At 50.4% G+C, this 22,922-nt stretch overlaps 1 long non-coding RNA gene across 2 annotated transcripts; it reads right to left on the bottom strand.

Moving 5' to 3' along the window:
• Positions 1 to 971: 971 nt before the first annotated feature.
• Positions 972 to 20,930, bottom strand: LOC139807529 (uncharacterized). 2 transcript variants are annotated; one of them, XR_011730596.1, is made up of 3 exons: positions 20,772 to 20,930; positions 19,177 to 19,836; positions 972 to 2,801 (listed from the first exon to the last, which is right to left on the bottom strand). It is a non-coding gene; the product is annotated as an uncharacterized lncRNA (long non-coding RNA). The 2 variants fall into 2 exon arrangements; XR_011730597.1 differs by having other exon boundaries at positions 19,199 to 19,836.
• Between the last annotated feature and the right edge of the window lie 1,992 nt (positions 20,931 to 22,922).

Raw genomic sequence — 22,922 nt, 5'->3', positions numbered from 1 at the left:
ATTGAACCCTCGAGGGTGTTCAGGTGGATAAAATCAGAGGAGCTCTGGTGTTTACAAGGCCTGAGCACTGCATCAACCCCATCTGCTTGATCCCCCCCACCCCTGGAGCCTGTTTCCCAGCAAGGAGAGGGACATCTCACTGCTTGGCTTTGGCTCCTGCTCCTGAAGCTCCCCTGAAAACAGTGAGTAGAAGGTTTGGGGCAATCATCTGCACAGTGCTGGGGGTTGGGGTTGGGGTTGAGATGCTGGGAGGTCATCTCAGCCTCCCAATATTCCCTCTGAGTGTTTGGGCTGCCAGCATTTCCATTCTGCAGTGTCCCTGGGGGTCCCAGCAGGGATCCCCCTTCCTCCCTCTGGCTTCCTGGCTGCTTTTTGTTAAAATAAAGCCCAGCTGCCCTGCTGAGATGTGCCTGGGCACACGAGTCCCCCCTGTTATCCCAAATATCCAGAGGTGTCAGCTCAGAGATCCTGCTGACCCTCCTGTTGGGCACTGGGGAGAATAAACCCTGCCTTGGCTTCTTTCTGAGCTCTGGTTGGGATTTCTCAGAGACAAGGTGATGGGGTGGTTGAGCTCAGAAGTCCTCGTGTTCTCCTGGTGCTGGTATCAGAGTTATAAACACGTTTATAGCAAGGATTTCCCCAGGCAGAGAGAAACCCAACCTGCAGCCCTTGAGCTGCCTGAGGATGAAGAAGTGGGTTAGGGGGTTGTGTCAGGATTTGGGTTGGCCCAGGAAAGCACCCACTGAGAGTCAGAAGGGGTGGTCTTGGCTGCTCAGCCAACCCAGTCTGCCCCACATCCTTCTCCTGTCCTACCTGTGGCTTCCCTTTCCTCCTCAGGAGGCTGCTCTAAAGGAGAATTTGGTCAGTGACATAGAGGAACACTGGCAACCCCCAGCTCACCAGCCAAGGCTACTTCAAGGCAGTAAAAAGACACTTTTTTTTTTTTTAAAAAAAAAAAAAGCCAAACCAAGTTTATTTTCACTAGAGAATATCTCCAGTAATATTTTATTCATGGCTCCCAGGGTTTCACTGCTGGAGATTCTCTGCATTAACACAAATGCCAGGGACAGGGAGAGAACTGAATCCCTCAGGACATGCAGGATTCATTCCTTCCTAGGGGACACCCCTTCAGTCTGCAGTGGATCTGCTGCTCTGTTCCCATGCTTCTGGTGCTATTTTGGTTCCTTCCAAGCAATCTGTGGGCAGGAGCTCTGCTCCTCAGCAAGCAGCTGCTGGATAAAAATGCATCTGAGAGGACCAAGCCAGGAGGTCTCCAGGACTGGAGATTTATGGAGAAGGAAACTGCATTCCTGCAGTGCTAGAGGCTGCAGAATCCCCCCCCCCAGCTGCTGCTCCCCTCCAACCCAAGCAGCAGAGGAGCCCTAAAGAAGCTGCTTCATTTTTGGAGAGTCCCAGAGCCCAAGCAGTCAGGTTTGGGTCTCCCCTGGGCGTTTGCTCAGGGTGAAATTTGAGGGCTCCAATTTCTTTTTGCATTTCTCTTCCTTCCACTTCACCTGAGAAGGTGTCCTCTGCTTGCCCTGACTCCCAGATGTCTCAGGTCTCCTGTGTGTCCCTGATGGGTGAGATGGAAGTGATAATGGCCTGAGGTGCCCTGAAGATCTGGTTACAGCTCCACTCTTGATCCTACTTTGGAATGTGGCAGAGGGAAAGTCCCATCTGCTTCTAAAAAACAGATGGAATAATGATTCCCTGTCCTTTGCCAAGTGCTCTGAGTGCTCTGTCCTCTCACCTGGCTGCTCTCTGGTCCCAGTGCTTCCTGCCTGGGAGAATCCAGAAGGATCAAGATGTGCTCTCTGTGGCTCAGATCTCTTCCTTACCTGTTGGTCTGAATTGTTGGTATGTTCTGTGTAAATACACAGGAGCCCTAAATCTCCTCCCCAAGGTTTGCATGTGAGTGATGTTGATATGAATTATCAAATCAGAAAGAACCACCCTCTAACTCTGGGAACCTGTCCAAAAGGGAATGCACTTCCTGAGCAGGGGCCAACCCACCAAATCTGATCAGCTCACAGATCTGATCCAAGTTCACAGGCTCAGCTTCCTCTTGGATCTGGTTCTTAATCCAGACTTCAAAAGTGGCTACAAGAAACTTGAATCAGAGGTTCAAAGTAGCCACGCCCCTCAAGGACAGACCAGGAAAGAACAGCACACCCAAAGCCCTCTACAACTTGAGCCCATCTGCAAAAAAAAAAACCAGAACAGAGCTGAACACCAGGAGCTGATTTCACTGTTTCCACCTGCATCCATTAAACAGAGATTTTCAGGAAGTTGGTGGCTCCACGCTCAGGTGATGGTGAACAGAGCATCCCTGGAGGAATGCAATCCTTTAAGAGAAGGGAAAAAGTTGTTCAGCAGCATTCTGCTGGTTTTTGGGGATCCTTGGCAGAAAGAAGTGATGCCTCGGGAGCTCTGGGGCTGAGCCAGCCCTCTGGTGGTTTTGCTGCTCTTTAAGGAAGGCAATAGACTGTATAGTTATCACCTGAAATGGGATAAAATCCCTCCCACCAAACTATACAACCTACTACCTCACCTCCACAGAGCAGTGCAGGGGCTCTCCTGGCAGCTGCATTTCCTTGCACCAACTGCCCCCTGCTCGGGGGAGAAGATGAGACCTGAAGACCTGACTGTCTCCTTAGGAAAGACAGTAGATTGTATAGTTAGCTCTAAGGGAGGACAGGACTCCACAACTATTCAATCTACTACCTCAGCCTCAAGGACAGCGTGGCACCCCGGCAGTCTGAGGAGATGAGCTGAGCCTCATCCAGGCTGCTTTGTGGCTCCTGTGAAGAGAAACATGTGAAAAATCAGCAGACTTCATGGGAAAGGAGTTAGGGAAAGCATCCTTCAAAAAAAAAAAAAAAAAAAATCCAAAAAAACCCCAACAAAACAAAACCAACCTCCTCCTTTAAACCTCCCGCAGTCTTCTTGCTTGCAGTGTGCTTTATCCTCAGCAGTCACACTGGCTGCAAACTTTATGCACCCCAGAGCTTCCAGGAGCAGCAGCCCTGCCCTCCCCTTTGAACCCCCCAGCAGATAGCACATCCCTGCTGAACCACCAGCCCAGCCAGGCTGACCTCACCTCCTGAGCACACAGCCTATCTAGAACAAACCTGCCAGACCAGATAAGAGAATCCATCAATTTAGCTGCTGTGCACTCCAGGGAATTGAGCAGATTAGAAATAACTGAGTACAAGGAAGCTTTTAGGCTGCAAATGTAATGGTATCAAGTACATCAAGGCAGATCTCATTTCCTAAACAAATGAGTGCAACATGCAGGCTTGGTGTCCCTTTAATGCTCCAGCACAGCCAAGGAATATTAGCATGGATCTGAGACAGCCTGGCTTCCCCCCAAGCCCTTGGCTCTCCTTCTGAGGCTTTTTTTCATTCTCTCCACACCCGTATTCAGATGCAAGGTATTAAGTTGGTAGTTTAAAAGAAACCTGTGAGGTTCTTTCCCGAGGAGAAAGAATTCCCCTTGAAGATGAAAGAAACTCAGGAGGAGCAGGGAGCCACCAGGACCTCATTGGGTGCATGTGCAGCACCCAAAGGAGGAGTTCACAGCTTGAGGGGTCCCCAAACATCTGTTGAGGCTCTGGTGGGCAGGGGCTCTGGCAGAAATCCCCAAAGGGACTTTGTGCTCCCAGAACTGACAGGCAGGAGCCTAAAGATGGGAGATTCCTGAGGGTCTGGTGAGCTGGGACCCTGGAGGTGGGAGTTTAGGATGAGCTACAAGGATATCTTTGCTTCAAGGCTTGGAAGGTGCCCCTGTCAGGAATCCTTCTCACTGCCACTCAACCCATTCCAGGTAATTTCCTTTGACAAACTCAGCTTCAGAGGGGATGACCCACTGTGCCAGGCCATCTGGCTCAGGCCTCTCCCAGTGTGACAGTGTCAAAAAATCAGTGTTGCAGCACTGATTCCTACAGCATTTAAGTACCCAGCCCATCCACCTCACCCCCCAGCAGCCTCCTGATGGGAAATATTATTCTTCCTGTTCTGTTGGCACAGAAACTGAGGCACAAAGGTCACATGAACATGTGCAAGAGCTTCCCCCAGGTTACAATAAGGTGGTCACAGCTCTGCTACTCAGGGACAGATGTTTTAGTTGAGAATAAAGGGTTTCACCTTCCCAAAAATTAAGCCAGTGCCACAGGTATCAAGCAGAAGGGTTCATGGTGACCAGAAGGTCAGGAGTGGCTGGAATGGGAGAGGAGCTGGGAGCTGGGTGGTCCAGGTGATTGCATGAGGTGATGCTCATAGCAGGGGCCATCATCTTCCCCAAAGAAACTTTTGGCAACTGAGGAGGAGTAATTTTTCCTGGTGTCTTATATTATTTTAAGCATATAAGTCAGATGTATAGGCCAGACATTCAAAAGGTCCCTCTTGGTATCATTGCAGAGAACACACGTTCAGGCCACTCTCAAACTGTGGGTGGGAAATTGCATTAAGTCAGTCCTAGTTCACATAGATCTGATTATATATGGAGAGAAAAAAAAAAAAAAATCCCCTCTGACTTCCAGAAGTAATCCTGAAAACAGGAGATTTAATTATTGTAATTGTCTTAATGAGTACAGGCTTTGGGAATACCCAGCTGCTGACTCTGCATTCCTGATCTTGCCAGGATCCTTGAAAAGTGGAGTCAAACAGGAGGATTAAGAAGCACTGCCAAGGATCACTATGCCCATCCTTGTTCATGTTAGATGCTGCACAAATGGCAATGACAGCAAACCCCTCTCCTGGCTGGCTTGTGATCTAAACTACCAAGAAGGTGAAAGGAAAGAAGGAGAAGCAGAAAGGCGGCCAAATTCCCCAAAGATCAAATCCATGGTAAAGCTGACACTGGGACCAGCTTTGTAAAGTCCTGGTCAAAGGTTTGCCCAGAGCAGCCCAAGTGGGTCACCCTGACAAAGAGGGAAAAAGTGATGGTCCATTTGTCCCATTTGTCCCATTTGTCCCATTTCCATACGTGCAGGAATCCCAGATCCTGGGAGAGAGAAGATCAAACCCACGCTGGGTAAGAGCTCCATGGGAAAACCCCACTGGGGTTTCACAGAGAGGGATTATTGATTGGTCATATAGCCACACAGCCCTAAGATTTGTGCAAACTCCAGATCTACTGAGATTTGCAGCAAAAATCCCGGGGCAGTCACCAAAGTGAGCTGCAAGCCAGCTTTCCAGACACAACACCTTCCCTTCTAGCATCTCCCTCTTGAAGCATCAGATTTAGGAGTTCCTAAATGTGAGGTAGCTGAGCAAAATTCTAGATAAAATTACCAACAGGGTCTGTAGGAGTCAGGACCCCCCAGGCCCCAAAGCCTCTCATTGCATTATAAGTTATTTAAGCCCAGTTTCTGAAGATTTTTGGGGATACTTGGCTGCTAAGAACTGAACCTCTTTGAAAAACACCTTTTTCTGGGCAGACCTTAAGGCATTGCAATTTTCCCCTTCCAGATTCATACGAATCCTTCCAAATTAGCCAAATTTGATTTTTTTTGCCAGAAAGCTTGGTCAGTCTCTGCCAGAGAAGCTCCCTGTGCTCCCAGTGTGCCCCAGCACCATTCCAGGGCTGTTTGGAAGGGTGAGAGAAACCGGGAGGTGAAGGATTATTGTGATTCCTCCAACCTGGTAAAAACAACAACAACAAAAAAACCCAACTTTCAGTCTTGGGTTTTTTTGGGGGGAAGGAGAGGTGACCTCTAAGTGATCTGCAGTGAGCAGAGCTCACCACGACCCCCTTGTCAGACCAAACCCTCCCCAATTTCACAGCTTTTTGCAGACCAAAGATGCCCCAGCACGGCTGAGTCTTTGCCTTTAAAACGTGGAAGCCCAGAACCCGCCTGGGAGGGTGGCTGGAAAAATCTCTGAAGCTTTGAGGAGCTGATCTGGTTTATTAAGGAGCACTTGAATGAAATGGAGGAGGAGGGGTTGGGGGCGGGAGGGGGGGGGGGGGGGGGGGAGGAGGAAACCATAAAACAACAAAGTCTCTCCTTTAAAACCGCTTTCAGCTTTTGTGTAGCCGTGGTCCGGGTGCCAAAATGTGCCGGGGAAAATCTCAGTGGGAAATCAGGGCCATGCTTCTTCTCTGAGAGGCTTCTCAGCCTCCTGGAGCATGGGGCACAACCACCACCACTTGGCACAAAATGGCTGACCGGCGGCCATTTTGTCCCCTCAGCTTCGCCTCAAGGGAAGTGGCTTCACCTCCCCACCACCTTGCTGGCATGGAAAGAGGAAAAGCAAACAACAACAGCACCAAAAAGGAGGGGAAAAAACCCAAAAAACCCCAAATAAGTGAAAACTAGATGAGGCGGGAAAGGTTTTTGACCCAAATCTGTGGCGGACAGCGAGGAGCCCGCTGAGAGAAAGCGTGGCAAACGGCCCCAAAAAACCATCTTCAACACACCCCGTCCCACTGGAAGGTGAAAAAAATTTACGTTTCCCAAATTATCCACGAGGAGAAGTTGCTTTGAACTTCTCCCAGGTCAGGCAAAGCTCTCAGGAAAGCAAGGCCAACCCCGGGCAGCCATTTCCAGAGCCGGTGTCGGAATAACGCGCTTGGAAAGAGTTAATCAGAGGTGCTGAGGGTAGGAAAAGGGAAATGGAAGGGAAAATATTCAAAATTAATGCCTGCAACAGCCCTCGTGTCTCAGCAATGCTTTTCTTCCATATTCTTGTAGTGACGTTCGTAGTATTTGGTATCAATGTTGTTGTAGTATTTGTTTATTATCAGGCAGGTATCTTAAGAAATAGCTACTCGTCTGCTAGGGGTTATCTCGAGTCCTTTCAGATGTTTCTAAACATCTGGATCATTGGTATTATCTTATAAAATGCATATTTGTTACACGTATGCTCTATACACATCTGTAACCTTCTTCTTACAGGGCTTATTTTTATGAACCCTTCATAAATCCATTATTCAAGGTAGCCACCAAGGTAACGATTTTTCTAAAACGTTCATGTATTTTCCCTGTAAATTAGCAGATAATTTACACTCTCCTGAAGGAAAAAAATATCCCAGAATTTTTGTCACAAAAGTAAAACAGGCACTATTGATATTTCAACGAACATTTTCTATAAAATACTAAAAATCGGGAAATAGAAAAGAAAAAAAAATCCCTTTTCCGTTTATTTTTACCTGCACCGTACTCAATCCCATAAGTTCACTCAAAAAACCTAAAGAAAGACAGTCCTTCCCTGCAATACTCTCTAAAACTCTTCCATTAATGTTGTTTTCCTTCTCCACATTCAATATGAAAGGTAGCATCCAGCCCTAACACAGATTTGGACCAAAATATTTAATTTGCAACGTGGATCACCCGCCCAGCGCCCACGCCCGCAGCCCCGGCTCCGGGACCACCGTCACCCGTGCGATTCTCTACATCATCTGTTTGCAAGCAAGCCAAGCAGATATGGAGGCAAATACCTTTCTTTGCAAGAAAAGCGATTTCCCCTCTTTCTGCTCTCCTTCCCAGCTCCTCTCTGGAAGTGTCTGTGTCTTTCCAGGTGTCCAAGCAGCCCCTCAAGGAAAGGTGGGACGGTCATCCCAACACCGATGCCTTATCAAAGCCCCCCCATGGCTACTGGACAGAGATCAGTTCCTCTGCTTGGCCAGGAACGAAGAGACGTGACTACTAATTCCAAGACATCCAGGCTACTGAAGGAAATGCAGAATCACTTAAAAAAAAAAAAAAAAAAAAGATTCTCTTTTATTTGGCGCATGTTCTGGTGGTTTTTTTTTTTTTGCTGTGCTTCTGCGCAAAATTATGTGGTAACGGCACCAAGTTCCCTTAAACTTTCAAGGCATGTTATTGTTGATGGGATCTCTGTTGTCCATCACACCTTGATGTGTGCAGGACACACAGGGTGGTGCAGCAAACAGCTCCTTGTCACAGGGCAGCTCCATCCTCGTGAGAAAAGCGGAGGCTTAAAAAAAGCCCAGAGCAGCTATTTTATTTGAATAGTTACGTTCAGATTTTGTATTCCCAAGATGAAAACTTTCAAGGCAAGAAGACAATAAACAAAACAAAACAAACAAGCAAAAAGAACCTTAAAAAAAAAAAAATTAAAAAAATAAACAGCAACCCTCCAGATCACATCAGCTGAATCCAAGCACTGCCAGAGCAGTGGAAAGGTCAGATCTTGCATTTACCAAAAACCAGAGGACACACAACAGGTTAAAATGCTACCGTCCGGCAATGACCGTCTCTAATCATACCAAACCGATGTGTAAAGCCATCCGCCCCTCCAAAAACAAACCAGACAACAGTGCTGGCTGGGACTTTGTAAATACAGAAGCAAGCAGGGCTGTTTTATTGAATATAGCAAACAAACCTTTCCGTCCGGCTACACCGTGCAGCCCCCGCCACTCTGCGTGCACCGAGTAGCCTTACGCTGCTAATACAAAAGCTCAGTTTGGCAATTCCAGGCATTTTCAGTGTTCAATGTACGCCAAAACTACCCACTCTCTGCCTCTGACTTTGGTCTCGTTCCAAAAGGTCCTTTTTTTTTTTTTTTCCCTTTTTTTTCTCTCTCTCTCTCTCTTGCTACAGCCGGTGCCACGTCGAGCCGGGAGAGTTGGGCTCGAACATGGCCGCAGCCTCCAAAAAAGAGCCAAGTCCCAGCGTCCTGGCTTCTCCCTTCCAGACGGAAAACAAAATGGCCATGCAGCAGCCATTTTGTTTGCTGTGGGATGGGAGGGAGAAGGGAAGGGAGGGGAGACTCAGGCCGGGCGGGAAGGATGGAGGGGGGGAGAGGGGAGGGCGTCGATTCGGCAGGAACCCAAAAGCTCCGCAGCGATGCCCGGGTGCGTCCTCCCTTCCTCCCATCCAGCCCTGCAGCAGGACCAATGTGGAGGGATCGACCTGGGGTGGGTTTTTCCAGCCCTCCCAGGCTGGTTGAGCTCAAGCCAACCTGACTGAGTTTACACTTCCATCCCCAGGCCCGGCTGGCACCTCCATGCTGCCCTCTGGCACCACCAGCGCCGCGGGGCTCGGGCTCTGTGTGAGCTCCCGGTGGGAGCCGGGCAGGAGAGCGGAAACCAAGCCAGGAACATCAAACTCCTGAACTTCCCCGGGCAGGAAACGGTGTAAATAACACCCGTGGGGAGGGGGAGAGGAGCCCAGAGCAGGCGAGGAGGACTTGGGGATGGCTGCTGGGTGGCAGCATGGCCTCTACAGCCCAGATCCTAACGGCACCCATGGCGAGGAGCCACCCGATGTTTCCTCGCTCGGTCCCATCTGGATGAATCTGCCTCAAAAATGGAGCCACATGAGCCTGACACACCAGAGGACACCTCGGGCAGCTGCCCACAGCCCCACCATGCCTCATGCCTGCACAGCACCTCAGGACCTCCAGGACTTTCTGCCCCTCTTCAAACAACCCCATGGGTGCCCACCCAACCCGCAGCTTGAGGGACCAGAGGGAGTGGAGGGAAGAAACCTTCTCACCCTTTTTCTCCCTAAAGCAGGGGGCTGAGCTCCAGGTGAGCGGCCCCGCTGAAGAAACCAACGGAGATGAAGCCCATCCTCCATCACAGAGGTGAAGTCCCTTTAATTCCTCACCAAAACCAGACAAGAAGTTGTTAGAGCAGGGCAAGCACCTCTTGACCTTGGGTGAGAGTCACCAGCGTGTGAAGAATCTTAGGAGCCTACAAAGCAAACACCTCCTGGGCTTTCTGCTTCTCTAGGCAAGACAAGCAGTGAGAACCAAGACTGTTCCCAGGATTTAAGATGTGTGAGTTCCCAGTTACAAGCCCTTAAGGATGCAGGGAGCTGGAAATGCCAAAACCTAGCGTGGTTTTGGAGCTTTTACAGATCTGGGAGGAAAATCCTATAAGGAAGGTTGTTAATTGGACAAGGCATATCCACATGGGATAAATGTTAAGTGCTGGAGGCTGGAGCTGCTAAGCTGTATCTAGTCAGCTGGGGGGGGGGTAGCAGCTTCTCTGCAGAGTAATTCAGAGCAGAAACATAATGCTAACATCTTGAATTAACCTGTGAAGAAACCTAAAATCCTAAGGGTTTGGGTTTTATTTAACAGTCACTGTTCCTCACTATCTGGTCCTCAGCAACTTCCTGCAAAGTAACCTAAAAAAAAATTTCTGAAAATTGTTATGGATTTATTGCTCAGTCATTTGCTGTGATTGATTAATCTAATTAGAATGCCCCTGAAAATAAGCACCACCTGAAAGAAACTCTTATCAAATGCCTGCCCACCCTAACCTCCCATGGGCTTTGGGGAAGCCCCAGAACCTCAGAGGTAGGTTTGTGCATTTCATATTAACCTTGTAGTGTGGGAATTTTGAAGGTATTTGAGAGGGCTGTTTATTTTCCTAGGATTTGGAAAGACAAGACTAAAAAAAAAAACCCTAGCCTGTGTACTGAAAGAATATTGCATTCCTTGTGCAAGACTCTTCTAGGAAAAGCATGAAGGCAGCTTGTGGATTAAAGACCAAAGGGCTCTAAATGCCTATAGCAATGGGGTGGCCACATGCAGCATGTCAGCTGGGGGCTTAAAATGAGAAAAAAAAAATTCTGCTGCTCTGGCACCACCACTCTCTTCTAGAAAAACCCTGACAAACTGAGGAACTTCATTTTTACCCTTATTCTGAGTAAAAACTTGGGATGAGCAGGGCAAGGCAAGATGCTTTTATACAAGAGGGTGCTTTGCCCTTCCTGAGAAGAGGGCTCCTGGATCATCCAGGCAGCACATTCCTGGTGGGTCCTGAGATGGAGTAATAGGGAAGTAGGGACATGGATGGGGCTGAGGACATCAATAACCCCCACCAAGTTGCAAAAAACCCCTCAGCATTTGTTGCTTCTTCAGTGGAGCTTTGTCAAATAGCAGGGTGGTGTTTGCTTGGAGTGAAAGAGGGGAATAAGAATTTAGGAGCAAAGAAGAGGGGGGGGGGTGTGCTTGGGAGGGTTGTTAGCATGGAGGGAAAGGTGTCTGACTGTGTCAGCAAAGGAAGGACACCCCAAATGGACAGGTTTTGGGGACCTGGGTTACTGATGGCTGAGATGGTTTGTGCTGGGAGAGAGAGGTGTGAATGTGATCCAGACGCTGGAGCTTCCCAAAGGCCAAGGGAGGGGGTGCTGAGCAGGGGGAGGTTTTCATAGGCACCAATCTGGGCTGCTGTGGTAAATGGGTGGTCATGAAAAGAGGTCAAGTCCACTTGCTCTTGGTGTTTTCTGCTTTCAGATGCTGCTGCTGTGCTGTTCCAGCTTTCAGGGCCTGGGAAGAGCCAAGTGAAAGCCAGGAGCAAAGGACAGGTAAGAGACATGGGCCCATACTTAATCCCCAGGAGATTCTCTCAGGGATGAATCACTGAATGCAGGAGTTGGTTCTCATTCTCCACACACACATACTTGCTGCCAGGATTGTTGTTTGGTAACAGGATGACCAAAGTGTGCTGTCTGACTTCAGGTCAGAGCTGAGTGGGGAGAACAAGGCTCCCATTTCTGTTTGCTAGAAGGACTCGTGAGAAAGGGTCTGTGATGCTGTCATGGGTCTTGCAAGCCAAAGAACTCTCTATCCTTGTGCTTTTGCTCTGTTTTTTCCTACCACATCGTAAAACTGGAAATCAGCTGCTCATCATCATGTGTTGAGACTTCCTCAGCATCAAAGCTTCCCCTCTGGCTGTGTGCTGGAGTCTCATCCTTCTGGTCTATTCACATCTCACACAAAGACATCCCCACTGTCATCTCTCACACACTCTCTCCTCCCCACACTGACATTTTGGCTTCTTGTTTGTGAAATTTAGAGTGAATAAAAATGTGAGTAAGAAGCAAAGGGGGGTTATTCACTTGCTAGTGAGGAAAAAAAAAATCTTCCCTTGTGAATGAGGATAAATGGTATTAGTTGGTGTGAGCATGGGGGTGAACCAAAGTGTCTTCTCTGGGTATTTGGATGAATTCTTTTCTGGTTTGTCCAGCACTACCTTTCCTCATGGGGCCTAAGCACTCTCTCAGGAGTCTTTAAAACTCTTCTACTTCTATCTCAGGGGAAATATGTACATGAGGCAGCAGCCACCACAACAAAATCCTTTGGGAAGGAAAAAAGAAGAGGCTGAACAGCTGCATTGCTGAGCTCCTGCATCCAGTTTCAGTGAGTCGCTTTGCCTCTGTTTCCTCCTTTGGGAAATAGATCCTCCCTACCTGGGATGCTGAGAAGGTTAATTAGTTAATCTACTAATTAAGGGAATGTGCTTTGAGCAATGGAATTGCTTGAGGCAGTAGATCTCCTGAAGGTCTGAGTCTAATACTGGCTTGAAGAAAGTTGGCCTCCAGGTTCTTATCAGCTGGGAAACCTTGCCCTGAGCCAGAGAGAAAAGAATTGAACTTTTGTGCTGTGGCAACAGTATGAATAATGCAAATATGAAGCACAAATGGCCAGAGTCCATCCAAGCTCTTTCCTGACTCCTTCTCCCACCAAGGCTGAAGATGCAGCTGACTTTCTTCTCACAAACACATCTCTGGGGCTCAAGAGCAATGAAATATAGAAACCCAAGCTAGGGCTTTTGACACCATTGCCAGGCTTTTTGGCACATGGCCAGCAATCCATTTGTGACCCATATCCCATCTTGCTCTGGAGGACCACGTGCACCCAAGGCAGCTTCTCCTCCCTCTCTCAGCAGATGGATGGTGGCAGAGGGCACTCTGCCTGCTAAAGCAAGAGATGGCTTCACTTCCCACATCACTGGGACCCATCCCAAACCAGATCTGGAGCTGCAGCTGCAATGAATCCTGCAAGCCAAACCATTTTAAACTTTAACCAGTCCTGAGCTCACCCAAAGGCTATTTCCTGCATCTTCAAGCACCTTGTGTCTATGGAGGCAACTGAACGGTGAAGTCAAACCCCCCAGGGGAGGCTGTAACCTAATTCTGAAAGGTTCCAACAAAGATGTCACCACCAGAGCTGGTGGAGGTTCTTTGCCTTCCTCAGCTGTGAGTACAGAAATCAAACACCTCAACCCTGCACTTCATCAGGGTGCCAAAAGTTACCCCTTAAAAATGAACTGTCCTCAGGATATCCTGTGTGGGCTGGAGAGAAGAGAAATTGTGACACTTCTGGCTGCTCAGAGAACTGAGACTGTGCTCATTTTCCAAATGTGAAACTAAATCCTCCTTCCATGTCAGTTCTGCAAGCCCAGAAGCTCTGCAGCTTTAGCTGGGTTCTTCCCAGCTGAAAAAGAAAATGCAAGGCAATGTCACAGCCATTTCTGTGTCACACTTACACAATGCAAAGTCCTAATCTTAAGAAGCTGAAAATCATAATTAGGCAGGAAAGATCCTACAGTCTGAAAAATTCCTCCCTAGTTCCAGTCTAGTCTGAGGCAGGTATTGTATTAGACTCGAGGGCTGAGTTTTCAGAGCTGCATTTTCAGAAAGGAACTGCTGCTGAAGGCAAGGTCCCCTAAAATAAGCAAGCTTAGCAAATGTTCCCACCTCCAGCTGCTCTGATGATGACACCAACAGACAGATTTTTGTCACCTTTTTAGCTGAGCCCTTCTGGAACTGTGGACATGTTTTCTACAGGCAGAGTTCTTCTCAAGACTCCCTTTTTTTTCCCAACACAGAAACTCTATGGATTCCTACTTGCAGCCAAGTTTGACCACAGATAGCATAACACAGATCCATCCCTCTTCCTTCTCTGTTGATGCAAAAATGCCTCGGGAAAATACTAGCAATGTCTTTGCTAATTGATGGTGATGTGTTGGCTTTGACCCATCTGTTGATGGGCCATCCTCAACTCTTATTTCCTAAAACCAGTATTTTCCTGCTTGTTTATCTTCCTTGGCCTTGTTTGCACACAGCCACCACCCAAAAACCTCGTTCTGTCCAGGGAGGAGGATTTATTGCCTCTGTTTCAGTAGCAGCAGGACACAGAACAATGTTGGGCCTATGCAAACAAGTACTGCTGTTTTCTTTTGCTTTTCATTTATTCTTTAGTGGTAAATCGGTGCATTCCAAAATAAACAAAAAATCAGAAGATTTAAGGTCTAAAGAGCACTCCAGAGAAATATAATAGAGGCTGAAGACAGGTTGCATTTAAAAGTTAAGCAACAAGTACCCCTTGGAAGCAAATGAAATGTTTAATCTGTGATGCATACCTCAAATTGTTTCTGGCTGGTAGTGATGTTTTGGCCCTCAGTGCAAATGGCAGAAGCTCAGGTGCCTGAATCAAAATTCCAGGCAGGAGAGACCTGGGATGAGCTTGTTACCTGCCCCAGGTAGGGACTGTCTTTATCTTCTGTCTGTGACCAGCATTTTGTACAATGAATCCCTCCAGACTCTCCAATGACCAAATGTGACACAAGAAAGAGAGAATATAAATGCAAGTTCACCCTGTTTGACTTTGCAGGACAACAGGACCAGGCATTGTAACCCTGAGTCCTGGTTTCAGCCAGAATAGACCTAATTTTCTACTAAGACACCCTTGGATTTTTGCCCTGTCTCTGGCACCCAGCTTGACCTCCCAGAAAACCCTAAAGGCCTATGCAAGCTTGAGCCCCTGCATTACAAATCAGCCTTGATCCACACACCAGCTTCTCTTTGGACTACATCTCAGCCCAAGCTGACACGTTGGTCTGGCATTTGCCAGCCAGTGCAGGGCTGCTACGTGCTCCTTGCACAGTTGGACAAGATTAGCAAGGAAGGAGGAACAAATCCTCAGGATCCTGCATCAGCCCCTGTTGACTTTAAGCAGAGTTCCTGCAGAGCAGGACTGCAAGCCCAGTCCGTTCTGCAGCCACCTGGGACTGCTCAACCCAGCCTGGGGATTCCACGTGGTGAACAAGACCTCCCAAACCTGAAGATAAAAATCCTCCTCTACCTGCTCCTGGGAAAGCTGAGCTCAGGTGAGCAGGCAGTGGCTGGAAGGCTGAACGTATCAGTGGGTCTCAAAGACCCCTTTGAACTTCTGTTCAAAACCCTTTGGAAAAGACACCCCCCTCCCTCCAAAGAAGGGGCTTTTCCTGCCGTTTGCATCAGTGTCAGGCTGTTGGCTGCAGCTCTCCTGGGGCTCTCTCTGGCCTGGCCCACCCTGCTGAGCAGGTGCCAGCACAGCATCCATGGCTCAGCCTTATTCTCATCCTGCCTGGAGTAGCCATGGGATCAAAATCAGTGCCTGGGAGGCATCTGCTTGCAAGGGGGGGTGTGCTGGTGATGCACAAGGCTGAGCAGATGGGTTGATTACACGGGGAGAAATGGACACTAATGGGATCCAGCTTCACCAGCTGCAGGATTTCCTCCTGAGCCCTAAAGGACAGGAAGCCCTTACCTGCTTTGTTATCCTGTCTCTGTTCATCAGCCCCTTCCCCCACACTGGGAACCACATCCCTGCTGAGCCCCTGGGCAGGGGAGAGCCCAGGCTGCAAAGCTGAGATCCAGATGGGAATTACTCCGGAGCTCAAGCATGGACAGATCCAGATCCAGCTCCAGCTCAGGGCCTGCTGGTTCCAGCCAGGCTCCACCACCTCCTCTTTCCCTACTTTGGGAACTCATTGCTGGACCCTCATTTTGCTGCTGCCTCTCTGAAGAGCTGGGAAGATTTCAGGGCTAACAAGACCAGGCTGTGCAACAAAGACTGTGCTGAAGATCAGTCCTGTGTCTCCACATCTGCTGAGATGCAGCCACATCTGGGGTGAATCCAGTGGGTGTTGAAGAGCACAAGGCTGATGGAGCTGGGGACTGCAGAAGCTTTTGCAGATTTAAACCAGCAGAGCCAAGTCCTCAGCAGGCTGGAGGACAATGGACCAGGCTGAACTGGGAGGTGATGGTGGAGACCTTATCTGTATTCCTATTCCTGAGAGACTAAACCATACCAAGGGTGACATTTGGTTGTCACCATCACAATAGCTCCCTCTTAGCCCCCCCACACTGACCCTTTGCAGAACGTTGGTCATGCCCTGTGCTGGGTACATTTTTTTCTGCAGCCAGGAGTATCTCATGAGCAACTCCAGCATGCCAAACCCAGTGTGTGTCAGCCCTGTGCATCTCCTGGGCTTTCCAACCACAGATCCAGACAGCACAGCTCAGTGCCCATGAGCAACCCTACAACAACAAACCAGCTGCCTGGCTTTGTCCTCCCAGACCTCACCTTTTGCCATGGCCAAGTTACATCAAAGATAAACAGTAGCCATGAGCAACTCCACAATAATGAGTTAGTGCTACAGAAAAAAAGTGGAGGGAAATGAGGGAATGAAAGAGGCAAGAGAGAGAGGGGAAAAAAAATGCAGGAAGGAAAATGAATGATACTGATTCTCTTGGGGGGTGATATGGAGAGCTGGGCACCTTCAGATATTGGATGTTCCCCATGATGCATGAAGCTGTTGGCATCACCTCTGCCTTGGATGTGTTTCTACAAGGGTCTTGTTAAATTTGTGACTCCAAGTCCATCAGAACAGTTCATGGGAAGGCTGAGGATGGAGCACACAAAGGCCAAATTCAGCCTCTCTGCCTTTTACTCCTTTTTTCCCTCTCAGAAATGGTCACTGGATGGGTAAAGCTGATTTCACTAATGGTCCAGCAGGAGGGAAGCTTCTCCCCTCAGTCCTGAGGAGATGTGGAGCAGAGCACTCACTGGAACTGTAAATCAGGAGACTTTCACCAATGCAAGTTTTGCTCTCAGGTTTTTGGGTTTTGTTTGGTGGGTTTTTTTGTTTTTTTTTTTTTTTGTTGGTTTGTTGTGGTTTTTTTTTTAAGAAAAAAGGAAATCGGTATCCAAACTCTGCCTTGGCCAACCCTGGCCCTTTTAAGGAAAGGAAAATTCCCAGAGCCACCCTCAACAAACCTGAAGGCCTGATCCGGCTCTCAGGAATGTCAGTGCAAATCCAGAGTGGTTCTGCTGGCTGCTGGGGGGGTTTAGCAGCCAAATGAGGCTCAAACCTTGGAGAAAAGCTCCTGATCTCCTGCCTGGAGGTGGAGCAGAGCTCGAACCAGAGCAGCCTGAGAATGAACTCCTGCTTCAAAGGCAATAAACAGCAGACAGCTCCAACCCCCATCTTCAAGAACTCATCTTTTCTTTGCTGAGCCATGTTCAGAAGCATAAACCCTATTTTGCTGTGAGCTGTGTGGAATAAAGCAGCTGTGTCCCTTGGCAGGGTGGCTCTTCCAGAGGTGCCAGATGTTCTGCCTAGGACACGTCAGAAATATCTGTCTTGAGTTCAGATTTTCTCTCCTCTCTGTACCCATTGGCTCCTGTGGGTTGTTTTTTTTTATAACATTCACTCTCCATTGCTTTTCCTAGGGAAGCAATTGAGGAGAAATTGGGAAGGGTCTGGTTCCACCCCAGGCCTCTATAAATCATCTAGAAAGGGAAAGGTGAGCAAAAACCACTGGTGCTGCCTTCTCATGGGCATTAAAGGTGTGGATGTAAACCAGAGTGTAAACTCACCCTGCTGAAGGGGACATCTCAGCACATTTCTAGGGTCAGATCCCAGGAATGACTGGTTGCTCCCCCAGCATGGGATTTTCAGCTTCCAAATCAGCCACTGGGTATGGCAAAGACTCCCCAGTCTTCAGCTGTGCCAAACGGGCAAGGTTTGGAGCTGAACCCTGGTGCCACGGCCACCAAACCTGAATGTATGAGGCCTCACATCGGGGCTGGAAGGATGTGCACCACCCAGGACAGCAACTCTGGGAGGCAAGAGGCAGGCAAGATATTTTTGGGGATGTCCCTAGAGCATGGCTGAGGTGATGAGTACAGGCTTGAGAAGGAGGGAAGGGAAAAAGCAGGACCAGGGTGTTCATGTGCTCTGTGGCCAGTTTGAAGGCTTTGCTGTAGGGCCATGCGTTGCTCAGTGACTGAGGACTGGGGTTTTTTTTGGTGGTTTTTTTTTTTTTGGAGTGAGGAGGGGGAAGCCAGGCAGAGAGGAAGAAGGAGGAAAAATTTGGTGAAGGAGGAGGGGCGGCCTCCATGGCTTCTGGATGCCTGTGAAGTGCACGCCGGCGGGAAGGAGAACCCTGCCCTGCAAACAAGCTGCTTTTGTTGTGTCCCAAACGGGCCTAAATTAAGTTTGACAGAAAGAGGGCAGATTCACACACGCTGGGGACAAACCCCTGGGCTTGGTCATGGCCGGGCAGACCTGGAGGGCTTCAGTGAAACGGTGCCAGATCTCCCCCAGCTGTGAGGGGAGAGGTGTGAACCTCCAGGAGGTGCTGGGTGGCCCTGTTAAGCATCTCGATACCTTTGCAAAGCAGTTTCCTCACAGCTCACTCCATCTCCAAAGCCCAAACACCACCGTGGCTCCCAGGAGAAGCACCCCCAGGAGCATTCCCTTGGCTGGCTTCACCCATCAGAGCTGGCAGAGCCTCCCAGCCCACTCCTGGGCATCTCCCCAGCCCTGCTGCCTGCCCTGGCACACGGTGCCAACGTGAAAAACAAGCCAGCTTCTAAACAGTTAATGCTGACAAAACCAGACCGCTTGAGTTCCCTCCTTCCCGAATCACTCCTGGTGTAATTCACCCCTCAAAATGAGACAAAATTATCCTCCTCCTCTGACCTCACCTGGCATCCTCCCTCCCTCCTTTCCCTCCCGTCCTCCCTTTCTCTCTTTCCACCCTTCCCATGCCCCTGCCCCACGCTGGCACGGCCGTCCAGGAGCACGCGTGCCCGCTGGGCTGCTCAGCACCAGGAGCTCCCACCACGTTAGCTCTGGCTGCCATGTTGAATTGCAAATCCGACATGATTCGACATGTTTGTCTTATTTTTTTTTTTTTTCCCCCCTCAGCAGTGCCCGGTGGAGAACTAAAGAAGCACCCGGGCAACATCCACCCAGCCCCGGGTGGCTCTCAGGGACGTCCCGGGCTGTGGGGTGAGGGCAGGGAGAGAAATCACCCTCCAGTCCTGCTGGAAAGACTGCAGGTAGGGAGCTGCCTATCTGCTACACATCCCTCTCTCCAGGAGAGGGATTTTAAAGTCGGATGTTTTAGCACCAAGGGCCGGAGGACTGGAGGAGAAGGGGTTTGGGGAAGAAGGCGGGTTACAGAAACAACAAAGCGACTGAGCAACTGGAGGAACAAAACGTTATTTCAAATCAAAGGCAAAAAAGAGACCCAACCGCACGAACAAAAAAAAAAAAAAAAAAAAAAAAAAAAAAAAAATTAAAAAAAAAAAAAAAGAACAACCCAAAATTAAGAGTGAGGTTCGATTTCGTACCAAGGCAGCAAGTGAGACGCACCGTGGAAGAGAGTGGTTTTGTTGTTGAGTGGTGGCTGGCTTTAGCTCCGCTTATCCGGACAATCATCGGGGAAGGATCCTTTTCCGAGAAAGGCCAGTTTGAGTGAGACAGCTTTTTTTTTTCCCTTCTCTCGCTCGCTCTCTCCCCTTTCCTTCTCCTCGCAGCTCAACGCCAAGAAATGGGCGGTGCCTGGATGCCAGGCTCCATCCGAACGAGACACCCAAGGCCAAGGGAGGCTGGCACAAAGGCGAGCTGGCAGGAATTCCTGCACTCCGAGCCACGCACCCACGGGACGAGCTCGTCGCCTCCCAAAAAATCAACCTCCACCACCGCCCGCTCCAGGGGAAGTTGCCCCGTTGGGCTCAAAAACACCCGACCAGCCTCAAGCACAAGGGAAAAAAAGGACAAGGGGAATGAAAAAGAAAAAAAGCCCAAACCTTCCTTTGCATTGATGCAGGTTAAACAAAAGGCCTAGGGAGGTGGTTGGGGGTTTTTCCGCCCCTCCTGGGCTTCTTTTCCCGCCTGGCCATTCCCTCCTCCCTCCTCATGCTCTTCGTCACTGCTGCCCCAGCGTCCAGGCAGAAATGAGCCCTGGGCTCCCTCCTTCCTGGTTTTAGCACGACAGGAGGTGGCTGGTCCTTGAATAGGAACACACACACCCAACACGAGAGGGATCCAAATGGGGGGGGAAGAAACAAAAATAGGACCAAAAAAAAAAAAAAAAAATTATATAAACAACAACCCACCCGCCATGGAAGAAGGTTGGGAGCAGTTGTTGCCAAGGGGGGAGGCCTGGGGGTGGTTTGGGTGCCAGGGGTTATTTTTGGCCTTTTTTTGGAGGGGGGGTTTTTTGCTGCCCTAGCACCTGGGTCACGCCGCCTGTGAAACGGGAGTCACGACGGGCTGGAGAAGGGACCGGAGAGAGGAGAGGAGAGGAAGGGGGGGCAGCCGGGGTTGGTAGCGCTGCTGGGGAGATGCCAAAAAAACAAAACAAAACACGTTTTCATTTTGTCTGCACCAGCCTGGGCGCAGGCGAGAGCGGGAGAGAGGGAGGGTGAGGGAGGCCCACGCTGCCAGAAAGCCGCCGGGCTCAGACGCGGGCCTGCGGCCACGTCCCTCCACAGCCGCCCCAGCAGCCGCTTCCCTCGTCCCCTTCTCCCTGCCCACCCGGCTTCGCCTGCCAAGTCCCCGGAGTTGGCACAGCTCCCTCGGCTGCGCCGAACAAAGCCGTCACCCATCCCCGAGCCGACGCTGACAGTAAGCAAAGTGACAGGCGCATCTTCCGCATGTTAATCCAAACGGCAAGAAGGCGAACGAGCAGCAAGGGGGGGGTCTGGGGGGGCAGAGGGAGGGGGAGCCCCCTTTTTGTTTTTGGTTTGTTGCCTTTTTTTTGCCATGCACCCACCCCTCTTCTTCCCCACCGCCGTCCCACGCACCCCACCCTTGGCACCCGCCGGCCTCGTGCGGCCATGGCCAGGCCCCCGAAGAACCGAAGCCTTCCCCACCGGCGAGGTTTAAATCGAGCCGAAGCTGCACTCGGCGGGCAAACGAGGCCACTCGGCATCTGCTGTACCTGTTCCCGCTGCCTTCATCTCGCCTTGGAACCGTGACAAGAGCGCACTCGCCTCTGGTGGGCTCTCAAAGCCGCGGGTCTGTAACCCTTTGCAGGAAGTTGGCACCGATCCCAGGTAGGACTTTACTCCCCGGCTCTCAGGCTCTCCCCCCACCTCCGCCTCCCGCTCCCTCCCCTCCGCATCCCCCACCCATCCTGTCCCTTGGGCCCCTCTCGCCTTCTTCTCCCCCCCCCATCCCACCCCACAAAAACACCTCCCGGCCCCCCGCTCCTCGGGTCTGGGGGTGAGGCCAGGGGCGGCCGATGGCTGCTGGGTGCCCACCGAGCCCCACGCGCCCGCTGCTCTTCCACACGTACCCTGTGAGGATGACCTGGGCAAGACAGAGAACAACAACTTCCTGCTCCAGCTCCCTAAAACGCCTGTTTCCACGCAGGGGTTAGGCGGTGCTGGGAGGAGGTTTGGGGGTTTGTCGTCATTGAACCATGCTTTTTTTTCCCCCCCCCCTTTTTTTTTTTTTTTCTTTTTTCCCCTTCTTTTTTTTTTTTTTTTTTTCTTATGGCCTTTTTCCTTTTTTTTTCTTAATTTTTTTTTTTTTTTTTTTTTTTTTGGACATATATATTTTTGCTTGGCAGCCCCAACGCGAAGGGAAAGGAAGAGAAATGGAATGGGAAGAGAATGGCTCCAAGTCGACAGGACAATGCACGGGAAACGGGGAGATTAGCCCAGCTCTCCAAATCCATCCCGCCCGCCCCGTTTCTGAACCGTTCACCCCACGCCTCATCTTTTTTAATACTCCCAGCTCCTGAATTATTCCAGACCATGAGCAGGAGGGGAGCGCACAGTCCGGAGTCCCTCGGAGCTGCCAAGAGCATCGCAACAGGAAAGAAAGAAAGCGAGAGAGGGAGAGCCAGGCAGAGCCCTCACAATCGAGCAGCGAGAAGAGCAAGGAGAAATTAACATCCAATTAGTGCCGTGTTTAACAAGGGAGACAGAGGCGGCTGTTGTTTTATTGCCCTGTTCTTTTCAGGCGCATCTGACAGGCAGCAGGGAAGGCACCCCTGCTCCAAGTGACGTCATCATATTTTATTTTTTAATTATTTCCACCACCCCCCTCCCTTTCCCCCTCCCCGTCTTTCCTCCTCCAAGTTTTGCAGAGAGGGACCCGGTGACTCGGAGAGGGAAACTGGGGACTTTTCTCACATTCAATCCACTGGTTCCCCCCGCTCTGGCCTCCTCCTTTCCCTCCCCTTCCCCATCCACCGACAGCAACCCCGGAAAAAACAAACGCACCGACCCACCCCAAAGTCTTTGTTCTTCTGAGGGAAAAAAAAAAAAAAAAGTTAAAAAAAATTAATAATAAACGTTGGGATCCGAGCTGGCAGGGGAGCCCGGAGGAGGTTTGTCTGCGTGCGTGCGAACGTCTGTCCCCTCTCCTGTCCCTCTCCCCAGACGACTCTTTTGCCTTGTAAAACTTTGCAGCATGTGACGCTGCTCCGGCCTCCCCTGGCAGCCTGACAAGAGCCGAGCTGCCGGCCACAGAGCGCAGGCAGATTTTTAAGGGAGAAACTCCATTCCTGAAGGTTTGAGACTCCTCACATCTTTCGGCAAGGAGCGGCACCTCGGACAACGGCCGCCGCACTGGAGGCGACGTGGACCCCCACCACCCTGGGTTGCTGAGATGAATCCAAAGCCCGGGAGGCTTCTCCCCCCTTTTCCCAGCTCACCGGGCCTCCCGCTTCTCCCTCGGGATGCGGGGCCCGGCGCCATGCGAGCGCTGAGGGAGGCGTGCGGGGGCCATGGCGGCTGTGGGGAAAGGCTGCGTCTTGGCCAACTCTGGCCTGTGCCTCCACCTCATTCGTCCAAGGCCCAGCATCTCCTCAGGGCGGCAGAAAGCACTGCTGGCTCTCCCTGAGATCCCTGGCATCTTGGGAAGGGAAGGGGTTTTGAGGGGAATTTGCCCTCACAAAAAAAGAGCCCGCAGCAGGGAAGGGGAGAGCGGGAAGCAGCTCTTTCCCTCCTCTTACAAACTGCCCCCGATGGGTGAAGCCGCCACCACCAGCGTGGCAGCCCCGGCCACCACACCGAGCTCTCCCGCTCTGCCCTTTGGGGCCTTTTCTCCTTGTTCCCACCTGGAATTTCCTTTGTCCAAG

The sequence above is a fragment of the Heliangelus exortis genome, chromosome 25, assembly GCF_036169615.1.
Source record: "Heliangelus exortis chromosome 25, bHelExo1.hap1, whole genome shotgun sequence".
NCBI lineage: Eukaryota > Metazoa > Chordata > Aves > Apodiformes > Trochilidae > Heliangelus > Heliangelus exortis.
This window is presented reverse-complemented; position numbering and strand designations above follow the sequence as displayed.